Consider the following 1221-nt stretch of genomic DNA (forward strand, 5'->3'; position numbering starts at 1 on the left):
CGCTCGACTCCGGATCGAGTGGTCCGGGTTCGGGGCCTGGCAGGGGACATTGTGTTGTGTTCTTGGGCAAGACACTTTACTCTCACGGTGCCTCTCTCCACCCAGGTGTATAAATGGGTACCGGCGTAATGCTGGGGGTAACCCTGCGATGGACTAGCATCCCATCCAGGGGGAAGTACAAATACTCCTAGTCGCTTCATGCTACAGAAACCGGAGATAAGCGCCGGCCTGATGAGCCTTCTGGCTCGTAAGCGGAGACTTTACCTTTACCTCACTATTTTTTACGTCTGTTCAAAAAAAGTGAGCGACAAATAAAAAATGTTAAATTGAGCGGCAGAAAAGAATGAGCGGCGGAAAAAATGACCAGGAAAAAAGGGAGCAGCAAAAGAAAAAAGTACGGTGGAAAAAAAAGTGAGCGGGAGAGAAAAAGGAGCGGGGGACAAAATCAAGATTAAAAAAAAGAGAGAAGAGACACTTGTCTCTTACGAAGAAGAACAGAAGAAATACATGTCTCTTTAAAAGCGCCGTACTTGTCAGTGGGTAAACGCTATTGCATAAAAGGGTTAGTGTAACCACAGCTAATGAAAGGTTCTCAATTGTTCGCTTACGCTGTCGTTAAAACCTCAAATTTGGTGATTTCACGTTGTTGTTTATGCAGAGGACCGCAAAAATACGAGATAAAATGCGTGCAGCACGTGCAGCACGATTATTTTTCCTCTTTTAACCAATCAAATATTCTTGTTTTGTGGCTTTTTCGTAGCCGTAGCCGTCGTCGTTTCTTAATCTCATTAATACGGATTTATGATCTGCGACGCGACGGTAAGAAAAACGTCATTTCAAATTGCAACTTCAAGTTAATTAATCTTTTTCGTCATTATGTCGGCTTGTCTAACTTCTAAAAACTAGTATAACTTCCCAGGAACTGAATTAGGAGGTGCGGTGTTGAAGCTACGACAGAAAAATTCAAATTCGCTGCCTTGTGTTCACGTTCTATGAAAAACTTGAGAATTGGTAATTTCATGTCGTAGATTTGCAGAAAACGTGAAAGAAATATACAAAAATGAAAAATACACGTGCAGAGCTTGCAAAGCTTGCAAAGCTATTGTTTTTGGGCATTAAATATGTATAATTTGTGACGTTTTCGTTGCCGTCGAGTCGTAGATCTTAAATTTTAACCTGGAAAAGGGCGGAAGTGGGGAACTGCGACGGAGGACGTAGGGA

The sequence above is a fragment of the Montipora capricornis genome, chromosome 11 (genome assembly GCF_036669925.1).
Source record: "Montipora capricornis isolate CH-2021 chromosome 11, ASM3666992v2, whole genome shotgun sequence".
NCBI classification, from domain to species: Eukaryota; Metazoa; Cnidaria; class Anthozoa; order Scleractinia; family Acroporidae; genus Montipora; species Montipora capricornis.